The sequence below is a fragment of the Myotis yumanensis genome, unplaced genomic scaffold (assembly GCF_028538775.1).
Source record: "Myotis yumanensis isolate MYYU_CA2020_CCGP unplaced genomic scaffold, mMyoYum1.0.hap1 SCAF_3, whole genome shotgun sequence".
NCBI lineage: Eukaryota > Metazoa > Chordata > Mammalia > Chiroptera > Vespertilionidae > Myotis > Myotis yumanensis.
The window spans coordinates 42,137,718-42,155,443 of NW_027223754.1; positions in this window are offsets into that span (position 1 = coordinate 42,137,718).

Below are 17,726 nucleotides of genomic sequence, written 5' to 3' on the forward strand. Positions count from 1 at the left end.
ATCATCATGGTGACTCTAGATTCTATTATTGTCCTCTGAAGGTTGTTGCCTTTTTCTCTAGGAGACACATCAATTTCTTGCTTACCTTGAAACTGTGTTGACTTGGTTTTACAAATTTTTAAGAACATATTTGTGAAAAGCCCAAGGTGTTTCCCAAGCCCTTCCAATGCAGCAGGACTCAATCTGGTTCTTCTGTGCTCTTATCCAGACTTGGTGTTAGGGTTTTTGTTTGTTTGTTTGTTTTCTCAAAGCATATCTAAAATAGACTTCACTCTAGGCCATTGTCTTTATTCCCAAGGCAGTTTCCTGCTGTCTCAGCAAGCTGAGTTAGCGGGATGTTAATGAGGTTTTTTCTCTCTGGGTGGGCTGGAACACCAATGTCCCCTAGCACTGCTTGCCCACTAGTATCTCTGAGGCCATAATAGCCTCTTTTTTATTAATCTCAAGTAGTCTCTCCCTGCAAACACAGCCCTTGGCCCAGGAATCTCCAGGAATCTCCATGCATTTCTGCCCATGATTCCTTCATCACTGATGCTCTGCTGCAAATATGTTAGATATGTCAACAATTTCAAACTCTGACCTTTGCCTCCTCAACTAAATGGGACCACTATGCTCTGCTCAGACTCCAATTCTCTGTACCACGGTCAAGAATTGCCTAGCCAGAGAGCTGGGGTGATTGTGTTGCTTTGGCTATTGTCCTAAGTCTGAAAACATCAGCTCCATATATTTTGTCCAGTTTTATTGTTGTTAACAGTATGTGCCACTGTGATCTACCCCAGGTGAGGGAGCAGGTCCCATACTTCCTGCCTTTTCCATTAATGCTCTTTCCTATTCATCCTTCAAAATGTGGGAGAGACCCCAATTTAAAGGTATCTCCTCCCCTAAAATGAAAATGGAAATATAGCTATAAAGACATTGGAATTTTTGGAAGCATAGAAAGGATGGATGAATAGTGATACGAAATGGAAATAAAGCTGGTAGTGGAGGGAATCCAGAGGAAAGCTAATGCATTCTGCTTAACTGCTAAATGCTCAGGAATTAGAATGACCAGCTACCTCTGAAAGAGGGTTATAGTGGGACTGACAATAAGAGATTTGATTTAAAGCCTGAATAAGAGACAATTACATTCCTAGATATTCTATTTTGTCCTATGCAAACCAATGACTGCTCCTTTTCCACACCAAGAAAATGCTAAGCTTTTCATTCTGGGGAGGTTGAAGCAGAAAGATTCTTAACTTGAAGACAACAGACACAATTAAAGGTGGAGTGAAAGTGAGGTCCTAGATACTAGATAGAAACATTTGGCTCTGATAACCCTTGCAGTTCATGCATACGTTCCCTAGCAGAATATTGGTGAATTATTCTCTAGGGCAGCGGTTCTCAACCTGTGGGTAGCGACCCCTTTGGGGGTCAAACGACCCTTTCACAGGGGTCACCTAAGACCATCGGAAAACACATATAATTACATATTGTTTTTGTGATTAATCACTATGCTTTAATTATGTTCAATTTGTAACAATGAAAATACATCCTGCATATCAGATATTTACGATTCATAACAGTAGCAAAATTACAGTTATGAAGTAGCAACGAAAATAATTTTATGGTTGGGGGTCACCACCACATGAGGAACTGTATTAAAGGGTCATGGCATTAGGAAGGTTGAGAACCACTGCTTTAGGGGAATGGAAACTATAGTCATAACAGATACAACTAGTGATGTACAAGATCCTGTCTTAACCATTTTCTTCACAAATCCAGTCAATCTAACTTTAGAGCCCTCGTGCAGAACCACTGCACTCTGCTGATTTGCACAAAGGGACAGAGTTTTCTAGATGCCAACAGTTGGGGAACAGCTCAGCCTGCTCACCCTCAGGGATGCCCACTAGTTGACCTGCCTTGTTGACTTAGCTTGGTAGTGTCTCACTCTTCAGAATGAGTGGACAGCCACCAATAACCAGGCAACGGTAGAGACCCTACCCTGTATTAGGAATAAGAGGTTCCAAAATGAAAAAATGGGGTGAGGGAGGGGCATTCAGGGAAACAGAAACAATGTAGGGAGCATAAGAAACAAAATTTTTAAACCTATAATTAAGACTCTCAGAGATATCCTTGAAAAAGACCAGGAAGTTCTAAAGGAATGAGCATTCAAAGAGAAAAGGAAAAAGAAAAGAGCTCTTGGAGGGTTTAAGCAGGGGCATATTAGAGGGCATGTTCCAAATGCCCTCCATGAACTGCCTACAAGTTGGCACGTGCTATGCACTGGGAGGTAGGAGTATTCTTGGCCTCTCCTTTTAGTCTATTCTAACGTATATCTAAAAGAAACTCTTCCAGGCTGGTAGTATGATGCTAGAGTTATTCTTGATTTCAGTGTAGGAGAAACATTCTCGGATTTTTGTTGTGCATTTCAAAGGTGTTAGGAAAGTAGGGTTTTTTAAAGTGCATCTAAAGCACCATGCTTTTTGGAGTTGTTTTATTTTTTATATTTACTTTGTCTCTATGATTACATATTATACGATGTAGGAGTAGTTTTATATGATTGCATAATAGCATGTAATTAATTTTTCATGATTTGGAAATATGCCCACAGCCTGAGCACATTGTTTTTCTTTCTAGAAATGCTTGATAACATTACATTCATGTTTCTAAAGGGTGTTTTTTGAATTAATCACAATACCTTCTGAAAATACTTGGAAAATAAAACATAGATACATAAAACATTCTTCATTCAGTTTCAATCTTTGCTTATTGAGCACAGGTATTTATAGTACAGAGAAATGTATGGCTACACATTTAGGACTACAATATCAATTTTAACTCCCATTTTGTTAAATAACACCAGCATCTTTTGAACCCCTACTATGTGTAAAACACTGTGCTAAACCCTGAAGATAGAAAGCTTAGTAATAATCAGTTCTATTTTCAAAGATACTACAATATTGCATATCAGCTGCATTATCCATAAGGCCTTTTGGGTTGAGCATTTATGTTATGCTGCAAGTACTTACCAAAACTCAATGAAATGTCTATTCAGTTCTTTTTGTCATTATAGTTTATCATTATTCTAAAGAGCTAAATCCAAAGGGAGTGTTTCGGGAACATATATATTTATCTAATCCCTCTAATCAATAACCCTAGAATGCATTCTAAATACTAAACGAACAGAAATATCCTATGGTTTTAATTGTACATGGTTAAATGCCCCATTTATCTGTTTAAATCCACTTAGGTGATGAACTATAGGGCAGTACTTGGTGTTACATACTTAGTATTATCCCATTTTCAAAGACAGCATTATAAATATCTGAATCTTACCCATGATAACCAATAAAAAGAAATCTATATATGCGCCATACCTGATGCTCTCTGTATCAAATAACAAACTTGCTCCTTCTTGCAAAATATTTTCTTTTCTTTTTTTTTTTTTTATTGCTTAAAGCATTACAAAGGGTATTACATATGTGTCCTTTTTTTTTTTTTTTTTTTTTCCTTTCCCCCCGCCGCCCTTGACAATACCCCTGGCAAAATATTTTCTGAGTCCACCTAAAAGTATAAATAATAGTGCTGGTGTTTTTTCCTTTAAATTGGGGAGCAAACCAGTATTTGTATTCAAGAATTGAAACAAGGGCAATGTTAAAGCCCCTATTCAAGTTTTAAGCATTTGTGAAAACACTACTAAGTTAGGCTTTTTCTGCATCTTTCTCCGACCTCCCAGCCCTGGATGGCCAGTCCTACAACTTCTCTTCCTTATTCATGACCGGCTTTAGGCACTTTATCATATAGGGCGTGGATTACCACTCTTCCATGTCCATATGTTCTTTTTCTTCCCAGGGAGGTTATTAACTCCTCCATGCATGGTCACATTTATTTGTGTTTCCAGTTCCTGGCAATATGCTAGGAGGCATGCCATATAGAACAAGCACAACAATGAGCCTCTTTTAGAATGAAATACCTGCTTTTTAATCCCAATTCTTACTCGACCGATTTCTGCATATGGAAAAATTCATGCTTAAATTGAGTCTTTGTATTGCCTTTGAAGACAGGGAAAAGACTTCTGTTTCTGGTAACATGCTAGATTAAATCTACTGCACAACCTTCCAATAAAAAAAAAAACACAATGAAATTGACTAAATCGAAGATGTTCACAAACATTTGAACATGCTCACTGAGCTGGTAAAAAACCAAAGACTCGACAAAGGGGAAAAATAAATATGAAGGTGGGAAACTAGAAGTCAGTGGGCAGCAAAAGCAGCAATTTTCCAAATTATATCTGCAAAATCATGATGCTTTTGAGCCTAAGTTTTGATATCCATGTGGGGATGAGTAGGGCTATATCCTGGTTGACCCAGGGCAGTACTAGTTAATGCCTGTTGCCCTGGTATAGTTATTAACAACACTCAGTTTTATTCTTAAAAGCCCTTGGAATGATATGTGGTCATCCTAAGTGTAAGAGAGAGGACATAATGCATGGAACTCAAAAAGTAGGGATTCTAATAGGAGGTCCTTGCAAAACTCTGCCTGTCAGTGGGTTTTGCTCTCCATGCTAGGGTGAATGATAAATAAGACTATGAAGCAGAAGGGAACAGAATATAAAATAGTCTGCATTTACTTTGACATTAGGTAGAAGGAAAATGAATTTGCCCCTGAGAAATCATAGACAGCATCAAGCTCTCATGTAAATTTGTTGTTACCTGCATGTTAAAATGGAAATTCAAGTGGAGAATTGAATTTTAAGTGATCTCCAGATGGGTAGTACCACCAGGCAACTGGCAGAAGCATACGGGAGACCTCTCTGAGGGAACACAACTTTAACCTAGGTCTCCAGGAATTCCTACTGGTAAAGTTTCCAAGGAAAATAATGAGAAACACATTTAAAAGGAGTTAGCAAGAAATGCCAACAAAAAAAGGCACAAAAGATGAAATACGTCAGGATTAGAGGATGGAAGAATCAGACTGTCAAAGATTTCACCTGTGAAAATATCAGACACTATTGTAAAACAGAATGTTTATTTTGTAAAAAAAAAAAAAAAAAAAAACACCTGAATCCTCAGAAGAAGGATTATGGAAATGAGACTATAAAATGATTAAGCAATTTAAAGAAAATGAACAGGCTTCTAGAAATAACAAATATAATAAATTGAAATAAAAATTGTTAATGGTTTGCTAAAACAGGAGATTAGACTCAGTAAGAAGAGAATTAATGAACTGGAAGTGAGGTGAGAAAAAACTATCTAGAAAGCAACACACAGAGGAACAAGAAAATAAAAAATATGAAAGACTTAGACCTAGAGTAGAAGGTGAGAAGGTCCAACATATATATGACGGAACTTTCAGAAGGAGATAAAAAAGAGAATGAGGGGAAAAACCAAAAACAGTTGGATTATTAGGTTAAAAGTGTTTATTGTATTAATAAAGAAACAAACACATGGATTATACAAAAGAAAGCTTTGCAGAGAAAAGTAATGAAAATCTGTCATAAACGAAGGTTTATGATTAATCCAATTCTGTTTACCTGGCAGTTATAAAAGTTAAATAAATAAATATTAGTTAATCAAAATGAAGTCATAAAAGAAGGAGAAAAAGAAACAGAGAGTAGAACAAACAGATGTCATAAAATAAGATGAAAGAACAAACACAAATATGTCAGTATCACAATAAATGTGAAAAGACTAAATACTTCAGTTTCAAAAAAGTTTTCCGACTACACTTTACAGTACTATAATCTATGCTCTTTTAGAAAGAAAGAGCTAAAGAAAAAACTTACTTATAAAAAAAAAATTAAAAATGGAACATACCTATAACAATGAAAGAAATAGAATTAGAAATTGTCTCAACACAATAGAAGTTTACTACTCATTTAAAAAAAAAAATCAGCAAAAGTGTGTTAGAAGGTAGCTTTAGTCCAAACAGTGATTCAGGGACCCAAATGTCTTTCAATTCATGACTCCTCCACGGTCTCAGGCCTCAGTCTTCTTTTTAACTACCCTCTTCTTAACCACTTTTCACACATTCCATTAGTAATCCCTGGTCACTGTTCCCTCCGAGTGCTCCGGATGGAGGAGATCTTCATTATCTGGTTATTTAGGAACTAAATATGTATTGGGGTTTCCAATGCGGTACATAAAGGAGGAGCAGATTAAAGATAACTTCAATATAAAAGCTCCTTCAGTTAAAAAAGAAAAAGGAAAGGAGACAAGAGTCAGGAATTGTGAAATCCTGTCAATGGGCTTGGTGAAGACCCATTTCCTGTCTGTGGGGGGAAGTTCCTTGATTAGACTCAAGTCTGTTCTCCAGAAGAAACTTTTTTTCACTATTCCTTTCTGCCCAAGGGACACTCCCTGATGCTTCCTCCTAAGGCAGTGGTTTCAGGCTTTAGCAAGAATCAGAATCCTCTGGAGGCTTGTTACAACAGGTTGCTGGATACCATCCCTAGAATTTCTGATTCAGTGAGTCTGGGAATTTTTGCATTGCTAGCAAGTTCCTAGGCGATGGTGAGGCTGCTGACTTGGGGACCACACTAAGGGAGAACTATGGTCCCGACGCCCCATCTGAAATGGGCTGAAGGAATGTCTCCCCCTCGAGGGAGCCCTATTTTCACTGCCAAATTCTTGCTGGGGCAAGTTTGGAGGCATGGGGGCAATTCTACCTACAGTCACAGGCTTCTTAAAGCCAGATTGCAGTGTGTTTAGCAAGACAATCCCTACAGATATTTAGTAGGCTCCTCAGCTATTTGCTTCCATTACATTCCAGGTATGAATAACCAGATTAGTTCTTCCCTGGGCATAGCTCTCACTCTGACTCATATCTCCGCTTTCTGCTCCCCACTGCTCACAGTTGTCTCTTCCAGGGTACCTTGTACACTGGCAGGCACCGGGAGGTCATCTCATAAAATAACCTTGAGTTGGAAAGAAATAACTTTCGTCTGATCTTTGCCACAGGGCCCAATCCCTTCATGAAACTGAAAATTCCTAATGAACCTTTGTTGTGCAAAGTCCTCTTCAGTCTAATTTTTAAATCCTGGCTTAGAGTACAGGAACAGCTCTGCCTGTCCTTGAAACTACATTTCTGGCCTCTTTCCATTCCTTTCTAGCTCTTCTCTCAAGCCAACCATTTGTACTCATCCTTTTGTTTTTACACTTCGCTATAATCAATGAGGACAGACCAATCAATATACATGAACATTTCTAGCTCCTTCCAACTACTTCCACACAGCTGCACATCTACTAGGGCACTTGATTTGATTTTACAAAAACAGCTGGCAAAACTTTATGCTACGATATGGTAAAGCTCTCTGTATTTCCATCTTGTTTTATATTTTCCTTCACTGCCTGTCCCTTATCCACTGTGTCATTGCCATATTTTAGAATTTGTTAAGGCAGCTTCCTACTTCAAAATACCAGTTTCCATATTGGTTAGGGTAATATTAGCTGATGAAACAAAATAGTCCCCAAATTTAGTGACTAACAAATAGAAGTCCTTTTGTTGCTCAAGTGGCTGCCCAACATAGGTGTGCCTGGTTGCAGGCTGTTTCCATATATGCAAGGATTCAAGCATCTGTGTTCCTTTCATCTATAGCTTCCCTAAATCCTAGCATCCCAGAGTCCTTGCATGTTTGTGGATGAGGAAAGAGAAGGCACACATTTCTTATATAAGTGCAATGTCACTTCTACACATATTCCATTGGCAAGACCTAGCCACATGACCCCAGCTGGATGCTAAGGAGGATTAACTAATTGCTGACTGAGCAGTTACTTCTCCGGAATCATTGTTTTCTGGAAAGAGGGAGGGGCATGAGGACTTGGTGGACCATTATCTTTCTTGATCGCAAAAATAAAAGGTGCTAGAGTAACATTTCAGAAGATATAGGGGCCTATCATTAAAAACCGGGGGGGAAAAGTGAGTTTCAAAGAAGCCACAAAAAATATAAACCATAAATAAACTATTGATGATTTCAACTACATAAAAATATCAAGAGCTTCTAATGAGCAAAATATATCACAAAGAGAGCAGAAACACTAGCATCAGACTGTCTTTGATGGCTATCTGTTGAAGATTCTTGCTATGTAAACAACTGACCAAACACATTCAGAATACACAAAGAACTCTTACAAGTGAATAAAAAAGACGGTTAAGTAGCAACCATAAGTAAAAATACATACATAGATAGGTATCTCCCAGTAGCAGCATGAATGGCCCACAGGAACATGGAAAACTGCCTAAACTGGTTAGAATTCAGAGACATGAAAATTGAACTATGGTGAGCTGCCATTTCCCACCTATCAGTTGGTAAGTGTTTAAAAGTTGGATGATGTATCAGTAAGGAGCTGAAACAACGTGAGTTCTCTTTTTTTTTTTTTTAATATATTTTATTGATTTTTTTTTTTTTTTACAGAGAGGAAGGGAGAGAGATAAAGAGTTAGAAACATCAATCAGCTGCCTCCTGCACATCTCCTACTGGGGATGTGCCCACAACCCAGGTACATGCCCTTGACCGGAATCGAACCTGTGACCTTTCAGTCCGCAGGCCGACGCTCTATCCACTGAGCCAAACCGGTTTTGGCCAAAGTGAGTTCTCTTACAGTCGTGTTAGGAAAGGACACACACACTAATTTGTAAAAACAATTTGGCGTTATCTCACAAAGGGAGTGGTAATGTTTCATTATTTAATAGCTGTATAGATACGTGTGTGTGTGTTATCTAGTTAACAATATGAACATTGCAAACAATAATCTTTTGAAAATATGATGTAAGAATGATGGAAAAGATGGTCTCGGTGGTCACAGCTTCGCTGCATTGGACATGTTCTGTAACATATTATACTGCTTCTTTATCCTGTCTAGCTATTTAGAACTGCTTCTGTCTTCCATCACCATATAAGCCAAGGATAAACTTCACGTCTTAGGTGAACATGAAATGCTAATCTGAACAAATCCTCCTCATCAATTTAATCCCTTGAGAATTGGTGAGTAAGGGAGCAAGAGTGCAGAACAATGGAATGTTTTCCATCCCCAAACGCAGTCCTCTGGAGGCAACCCATGCAGGAAGCACACCTTCTGTTTATGTCAGAGGGGTTAATTAAGAAAAGTTGGTGTCATTTCCAATAATTACTAGGGATCAAAACTTACAAAAGGCATGATGAGGGCCTGGCAGCTACACCAAATAAATCTGCCTGCGACCACACAGCCGTAGCTGTTACATCTCAGAACATCTTTTGCAAATCACCTTGGCTTTCATACAGCCTGAGCATGAGAAGAGGCTGATCCTACCAAGTTCACTGGACTTGAAAGAAGGAGGAAGGGCCCATATGGCTCTACTCAATGGCCTTAAAAACTGCCACGAGCCATCTTCCATTTCTCAGAGGAGTGAATGTTAAGCTTCTCTCCCAGAGCCAGAATTGAAGGACAGAAAGAGGCTCTTCTCCGTTAACTTTCAAACCGAAGCAACCAATTATCATAAACTATAAAATGTAGCCTTAATGGGGTAGGACTTCCAACAATCCTGTGTTGGGAGCACGGGAAAGGGCGTTGGAAAAATAAAGGGGAAGTCTAGCCTGTCTTTGTGGATGTGAACCGAAGCCGTCCCTGAAGCCCCCTCCCAAGGAAGGCACTCCACAAACACTTCACGCAGCGCAGTAAACACGCAGCAACCCCGCCTTTTATCTCCCGCAGGCGGAATTTTGCTCCCTAATTGTCCATTAGCTCGCTTCAAATGGCAGAAACAAAATAACCACTAGAGGGCATAGAAAACCTTATTAGAAGTAAAAGTGCCTCAGAGAAAACCATCAGTACCTGAAAAAAAAAAAGAGAAGCTGAAATGCCAGCTTAGCTAAATACAGCCAGGAAAGGCAACGCGAGGGTGCGTTTTCTTAAAAAATACAATCTCTTCAGAAAATACGATACTCCTTTTGGACTATGAGTAAAATTGGCTAAATTAGTAAATGTTTATATTTTTCCATCGATGTGAAGCAATTTCTAACTTCCCTTTATTTAGATTAGCTCACAGATAAGTGTTTGTTTTTAATTTCCCTCCGTAAAGGTTCTTTATAAAAATTAATGGAATGGAGGCACTGTTGGTTTATAAAACCAACACTTTTCCAACGTACTCTGCTTAGAGAATAATCTAAGGGAGCCCTGAACGAGAAGAGAGAGGGTCTATCCAGTGTGTAGTGATTTTGTTTAGGAAATATTGGGCTCCTTTGCTTTAGGAATCTGTGAAGGCTTTGGAGTCCTGCTTCCTGATAAAAATGAATCGCTAGGTCATGCTACAACTTCACTTGCTAACCACACTTTCTTTGTTTGCCCGCTGAGCTACAAAATCTATAATAATAAATATAATAATAAAAGTGTAATATGCTAATTCAACCAGATGTCCTTCCAGACGAAGCCGGGGCTGCAAGGGAAGCTCAAGCCCCAGGTGCCAGAGGGAAGCCGGTGCCGGCAGCGGGGGGTAGGGGGGGTGGAGGAAGGCCTACTCTTGCACGAATTTCATGCATCGGGCCTCTAGTATCTCCATATTATTCAAACCACTATGAGCTACAAATAACCCTCAATAAGCATAAAGAAGACAAGGACCTGAGGCTGTATCTGCCTGGGAAAGGAGGGGCAGAGTATGTGGGCCACAGAGGAAATGCTGAGGGAAGTTTTGTTTATTCCAACAGATATTCATTGGTTTTAAACCTGCGGGGAGAATGGAAGTAAAGGGAGAAATTGACAAGAAAGGGTAAAAAGTTATCTTGTGAGTTATTTGGTTAAATGGAGTTTATGGCCAAATAGAAGGGAAAAGGAGAATGAACAATGAATGGAAGAAATGCTTCATTATAATAAAGTGAGTATATGGTGATAACATTTCAACATGGAGACCGCTGCTTCATTTTGTTTTGGGGAATAGAAACGTGGACGAAGTGCAGGTGGAAGCTGTTGGATGAAACTCTCATCTCTAGAGCCAGGTAGTTTCCAGACCAGGAATTCAGTGCAATCTCACCTAAAATTCCCTTGGGTGTCAGAGGGATCCCAAGTGAGCAGAAATCATGAGGCTTTAGTTCCCTCTTGGAAAGGCAGTCCTTGTGCTTAATTCTTTACTCTGTGCTTGGCGTGACACATACAACAATGAAGAAATTTCAAGAATTAAGAGAAGCCATTAGACCCTATAAAAATAAAATAGTAATGGTTATGATGATGATAGCAAAGCCTTTATAATACTTGGTTGTAAGCACTTCATATTTTAACTCATTTAATCCTATGAATTAGAAAGTATTATCATTATCCCCATTTTATGGATGGAACTGGAGCACAGAGATTAAGGCACCTGCCCAAGGTCACACAAGTAAGACACAGTGGAAATGCAGTGGAACTGGAGCAGTATGTCTCAGGTTCTACAATTTTAACCACTAGTTGAACTGCTTCTCTAATCAATGAATATGTCTTGCTAGTATTTCTATTGTCCATCTACACTAATAATAGACAAAGATGGTAATTGACCGTACCTTCGCTATGCCCACCATTGGCTGATCAGAGCAATATGCAAATTAACCACCAACAAAGATGGCTGCTAATTTGCTTACTGCAGGGAGGGCGGGACAGTGCGAGCCACCATCCAGACCCCCGTGTGCGACCTGGGGGTGGGGGCTCAGGCGAAGCAATCACTAATTGCTTTGCCTGAGCCCCGCCCACCTGCCGGGGATGGGGCCCACTCCCGTGTGTGACCCGGGGGTGGGTGGGGGCTCAGGCTAAGGCAAGCGATGCTGATCGCCTCGGCTGAGCCTCCACCTGCCCGCCGGAGACACAGGGCCCTCTGAGAGAGAGAGAGAGAGAGAGAGACGGAATTTGGCACCCCACATCCCTCCCTGATCGACCACTGCGATTCCAAGCCAGCAAGGGCTGCCTTCAGGCCGCAGCTCCAGGTCCCTCACCCCCACCCCCGGCCCGAGAGCACAGTGCTGGGCAGGGGAACCCAGGGGTTCTGGAATGCAGTGTGAGGGGCCGGCACAACGTGGGGGGGGGGGGGGGCTGTGTTTACACTGCCAAGTTCCCCACTTCTGCCCTGGCCTGTGCATCCCTCCTCCTTCCCCTCAGAGGCCCAGCTCCTGCCTACATACTTGCTGGGCAGGCCCAACTGCACCGGGGAATGAGCCATGGCGATCCGGATGGCCACTTCCTGGGATGGGACAGCCGGACCACAGCGATTCATGAGGGCGATGAGGCCCGTGGGGCATGTGCAGCCCTCGGCGGCGGGGGTGGCCAGCCAAGCCGAGTCTGGCTTCAGTGGGGCCAGTGGGAGCCCGAGGCCACCCCAACCCTCACAGGTCCTGGGCAGATGGTGGCTCAGTGGAGAGCAGTGTCTCCATGCATGGTGCCCAGGGGTGGTTGTGAGCTGCTGTAACCCCACCCCACGCTTCAGGGACGGGGAGAAGGCTCGCAGCCACCAGCACCCTAGGCTGCACTGCCTGTGCTTCAGCCTGCCAGGTTGGCAGGGTCCAGAGCAGGTGAGCTGCTTCCTTTCCCCAGTGGTAGAACAGGGAGGAGAGCACTGGGTGCAGGGAGGGGACCTCAGCTGGGATCCTCCTGGTGTGGGGAAGGGGCCCAGCCTGGGCTGGGTGGGGAGTTTAGGAAGTCTGGCTAAGCAGGTGCTGGTTCATACCAACTCTTACTCTGCCATCTTCCTCCAGCTCTTCAAGCTAGCCCCCCTGCCCCACCTGTCCAGGGGAATGGGCTCTGGGTGACCTCCCTGAGCTCAGACTGTGGACCCAGAGACCTCAAGGAAGAGTGCCCAGCCGGCCGGGCAGGAGCCAGTGCAGAACTACCAGGGCAGTGTTGCTTCGGTGTCTCGGCGAAGTTTGCAACTGACCCAAGAAGGAAACCCGAGAGGGGAAACGCTGGGAAGCATGAATTACCAGCACTTTAGCCACTTGAAAACAGCTTCACTTCGAATGTGAGGCAGTTGTATGTTCAGCTGAGAAGTGAGGGGGCTGAACTCCACCATCGCTGGGCTCCTGTCAGTCTGAGGCCCAAGCGTCCACCACGACAAGGAAAGAACAGAGCAAGGGGCCTGGAGGAAGGGAGGACAATTGAAGAAAACCGTGTTTAGACTTTCCCCAGCCCTCTCCTTCTTTCTGTTCCCTACAAGAGCCCCAGGCCCGGCCACAGTTCTGTCTCCACCTTTTAGTCCCTTATCCTCCAACCACAGAGGAAAGAAATAAGGAAGGAGTCTGTGCTGCCTTCAGAAAGTATCTATATACCTGATCGGCCAGTTGCCTTCCACAGAGGGAGGCCAGATTGCGGCTTAGGCCTGCTCCCCACAGGGACATCAGTAGGACATCCTGTGAGGGCTCCCAGACTGTTAGAGGGGGCAGGCTGGGCTGAGGGATGCCCCCCGAGTGCACAAGTTTTTGTGCACCGGGCCTCTAGTTATTTTAATAATATAATAGCTTTAATGTCCATTAGCACTTAGTGTTGTGTGATCACAATAGCCAAAGCTCTTTTAAGCCCTCAGTACTTTTTTATGAGTGTGAAGTGGCCTGAGACCATAGAGTTCAAAGATTCCCACTTCCCTCATCTGGCCTTAATGGCTACGACCTCTGTGCCTCATCCTAGGACAGATCCAGGCTACAGTGCAAACACCTCAGGTTGGAGTCCACAGACCTGAGTCTAATCTTGACTCACCCACCCACCAGCTCTGTAATCTCAGCTAAGTGACTGAGCATCCTTGAGCCCTCTGTCCCTTCATTTGTAAGGCAGAGATATTAATTACATTTCACAATGTTAGAAAGTCTGGATGAGTTGCCACATGCCTAATGCAGTGTCTGAACTACAGTAGACAAGAAATACATAGTAACTCCCTCTATCTACCCAGGTGCCTGTATTTCCCCCTACCATTACATTATATTGTCTTTAAATTCTGTACTTTTCTCCCAATGTTACAATAAAGAACACTTGCTTATTTTTTCACAATTAGTAATCTCGCTAAATTCCTCCTTGTGACAAAATTTTTAAGTCAAAAGTATAGCTTATATTATTTACAGAGTGCTCACTATGTGATAGGCACAGTGATACATTATCTGTACCAATTTATTTAACCCCCAAGACAAATCCAAGAGTTAGGAGCTATTATTTATAACTCGGTCTTACATGAGAATAAACTGAAGCACATATAGTAACTAAGATCACACAACCAATAAGTGTTAGGAGTCAGACTTGAACTCAGGTTGTTTCCAGATTCTGTGGGCTCAGCTTTCACTCATGGTGTCAAAGATTCTATAATGGCCCCTAAGGAGCTTTAACAGGACTCCACTGGTTCTGTGTACATCTAGTTAATATATGACCAATGGCAGGTTAACTTAATTACATCAATATCTGTTCATTTGAGAGATTACAACAGTGTCTTCTCTCTCCTTGCCTCAGTCTCTCCATTCCAAAACAGACCTTCCATCATTTGAGTAGAGTAGAACCAACCAACTCACACCTATTTTTCCAAACGATAGTTCTTTGTGACTAAACACAATCAGATAATTGCCTCTGGAAGATAAGCAATGTAATACTTTCCTTCCAAATAATTGCATTTTAATCAATTGGTTTGACTAAGCCTTATCTTCAGTTGCTACCTATGTTGACCATCTTTACATGCCAGGTTTGGAGAGAATGGGACGTTAATATTTTTGCTTATACAGGCATGTTTTTATCCACAGATACTGGAACCATTTTCTTAATAACATAATTACATAAATGTCTGACACATATTGCATATACACTGAAGCAGTAATTTCAAAACATATTGTAATTTTTAGAACAGACGCTACACAACTGCCGGAAGAATCTGAGTAAGCCATTGTTTGGTTCTGTGAGAATACTTCTCTTAATTTGCTTTTTTTTTCTCTCACAGAGGTGTTAAACGACTGTCATTATTTGTGTCATCTCCAGTGCCTAATGAAGTTAACTCAAAGCACCAGATATTTTTCTACACCAGGACATAACTTTTACCCGTTTCCCGAGCTCAGTGAAAAGCTTAGAATCATAGAATATTAACGGTAGAAGGGCCCTGAGGGACCATCTAGTTTATCTGTCTAATTTCACAGGTGGGAAATTACTGGTTTATGGTTCACAGTGGGGAAGGCAGGCAGGGGTTTGGAATGGGGAAGGATGCCATTTCTATTTCTTTCTCTAAATTTCCTTGCCAACTCTGATGACCCAGTTTCTTTGGAATTTCTTTTTCTTTGTTCTGTATTCTTTGATCTCTGTCCCTTTCTCGCCGTCTGTCTTGGTGTCAACTAAAATATGGGTCACAGATCTGTTTCCTTCCTCCTCTGAAGCTCCGCTCACAGGACACCACCACCAGGAGCAGACTCTCACTGGGAATAAGTGGGAGTAATGGCATGCAGGCTTGTGTCTCACAAACATATGGTAGATGGGTTTAAATTAAATATTAGATTTCACTTTTCATAAAACTCTGCTGGTTCTGGCAACCTACATTTCCACCTCCTACCACATGCTTTTGATCTCTTCAGCCTACCCCTCCCCCCCCCACCCCCACCCCCAACCTCCTCTGTTCTCTCCCAGCTCCACCTAACTTTTTGGGTCACAGTTCTTTAATCTGTCTGTGTGTCATTCCTCCTGGCCGATCCTTAAGGCCTTATTTTCTGTTAGCTACAGCTTCCCAAATAAAAACAGTCCTTTCCCTAGTAGGAACTCTGGTGACAACAAAATAATTATTTTTTTCACCCAACTACATCATAACTGAAAGGTATTTAAAGGGCATTTTGAAAAACAAGGCAAAAGTGCTTAATTCTACTAGGGAAGGCAGGTAAGGCAACATCTATTCTGGGAAATGATGGAAGCTAGATGGGGGAGGAAAGCATTCCAGGCAAATAGAGCCTCCTGGAGGTGAATGTAGAACAAGCGGCAAATTGTAAGTGATGGAGGGTGCCTGGAAGTTCATGGTGCTCATGGCAGTGCCAGAAGACAATGGGCAGGTGAATGCAGCAGATAGCAAAAGATCTTCTCTCTGCTGGGAAAGTATTTAGATGGGGAACACTAGGCCCGAGGATCTGATCATACTTAGTCTCCTAATCATACTTAGTCTCTATCCAACTTGGTACTACCTTAGTCCAGGCTGCCATATCTTTTTTGGGGGGGGGGGGAGGGAGGGTGGGTAGCTTTACATTGTTTTGAGGTACAGACACAAGTAAGAATTGGGAATATGAGCTCTTAACTCATGATGGAGTAAAAATGTTTAGAGCAATGATAGGAGATGAGCTGAAGAGATAATCAGGAGCTAAGATTATTTTCAAGGTTGACTTTGCATCCTCTTAACTTTCTTAGATCCCAGCTAACTAATGAGCAATCCAAATCTATTTATTCAACCTCTAGGAAGGGGCATTCTCACCATCAGAATCTTTCTCCCACTCCCTTCTAAAAAAGCAAAAACAAAAACCCATGAACAATTTACAATCAATTCTAGCAAATTTCCAGTGTAGCATAAAATTCATTATAAACATGATTGTCAAAAACAATAATATTTTATTGATAGGGATCAAAAAAACCAGTAGAGACACTCCACATTCGTAAGAACTGGTTGTAATAATGTTTAGTTATTCCAGACCATCTGTGAGAACATGAAAATAGCCTCATTATATGTAAACATATAATAATAGTCATTATTAAAATTTGATTTTCTTTGTAGTATACTCAAACAAAATGAGAAGCAGAGAAGCTAAGGTCCATATTTTATGAATGTGGAATCAGGGAGATAATTAGATGTACAAAGAAACTGTAGAGTTAAAAACTATTTCTGGAATATCTGAATTTTTATTAAAAAATCCAAGATGCCCCAGAGATTAAACTAGCTGCTGGCCTAACCTCAATCACCCTGAGCTGGCAACGTGCTGTAGGATCAAGTCCACAGTCATTTGCTTCAGCAGGCTGCCCTTGGAAGTGCTCTCTGCCACACCTTACTAGGCTGTTGTACTGACTGAGTGAAATCATGCCCAGCAAAGTCCCTGACATCTACTAAGGCCAAAGTAAATAGTCGCTTCCTCTCCTTGATTGGTGGGGCAAGGACTCTACTACCTCCACTAGATTTGTGTTTTTAAAAATTACATTTAGATTCTTATTGTGGCTGTATAAAATATAACAACAGTTTGCTAGGTCCCTTGTACTAGTATCTGCCAGGCACTATGCACAATATTTTTCATATATTATGAACATACATACATATACATACACATTTTTTTACCATCCCCATTTTACTTAATTTTCAATTTTTTTAAAATTTGTTGATTTGAGAGAGAGAGGAAGAAAGATATATATGGAGAGAGAGAAAGAGAGAGAGAGAGAGAGAGAGAAAGAGAGAGACACACACATGTTGGCTTGTTGTTCCACTTATTTATGCATTCATTGGTTGATTCTTGTATGTGCCATGACTAGGGATCAAACCTACAACCTTGGCATTATCATGACGATGCTCTAACTACCTGAGACACCGGGCCAGGGCCTATCACCCCCATTTTACAGATGAAGCAAAGGCCTTAGCTATAGAATGAGTGCTCAAAGCTGTAGAATAGATGACTGAGAGAAATTTCAGGTTCTTGGTTCTCCAAAGGTAGTCCTCTTCTTGCACGTTCCTGTTGTTACGCCATCAGCTTTTCCCTGTGGGATTTGTAAGCTAGTTAAAGACCCTTGAAACCTTCTGCTTGACATACATTGAAAAGAGATGTCCAACACATTGAATCATCAAAG